Source organism: Leishmania donovani, chromosome 36, assembly GCF_000227135.1.
Source record: "Leishmania donovani BPK282A1 complete genome, chromosome 36".
Classification (NCBI taxonomy): domain Eukaryota; phylum Euglenozoa; class Kinetoplastea; order Trypanosomatida; family Trypanosomatidae; genus Leishmania; species Leishmania donovani.
In genome coordinates, this window is record NC_018263.1 from 69,838 (window position 1) to 70,587 (window position 750).

Consider the following 750-nt stretch of genomic DNA (forward strand, 5'->3'; position numbering starts at 1 on the left):
AACAACTTGAGGAGGAGGTTCAGAAGCTCTCAGAAGTGCATGAACATCTGCGTGGGGGCGATTCCGTGGGACAGGGACAACGTGCACGGCACTTCTATATGCAGTGTGTCCACTCTCTGCCATACAGCACGAGCTCAGCTTCACTCCACAGCGGCCCTGTCACACGCCCCATCGCCTGGTGTGAAGCAGCGCTGGAAACGCGCGTTGCAGCAACGCAACGACTCGGTCACCAGTGCACGGGCCCGGCCCACATACTCTACCCATCACGGCCGCCTCGCAGGCCGGCTCACAGCCGCTCCTCCAATCACGCCGGCCGCCACCTCTGGTACATTCCCCCTCCCCCTCCTCGTCGGGTGACACTCACGCTCCCCACCACCAGTAGGCAGTGTGCAGACGGCGGGGGGGGGGTGAGAGACGCGTCCGAGCCACGCCGGCACTCCGCCGAATCATGTGGGTGGTACAAGCGTGTTCGCTGCCGCAGGTCTCTCCAGCGCGGCACCATCCAGGACTCGGCCACAAGCATCCCTAGCGACGCATTGCTCTGGCCGCCCCACGTCGCAGATACTTGACCCTGTCACTACCAGAGGTGGTTCGGCATATGGAGGGGATAGGCACTGCTGTGGCCTTACCACCGATTCGGTACTGGATCCTGAAATGTCACGCACTGACATGGGCCCGCCGTCATCAGGCAATGCACACATCATACGAAAGAAAAACACAACCGAGTCGATAGCGACGGTGGCATGCACT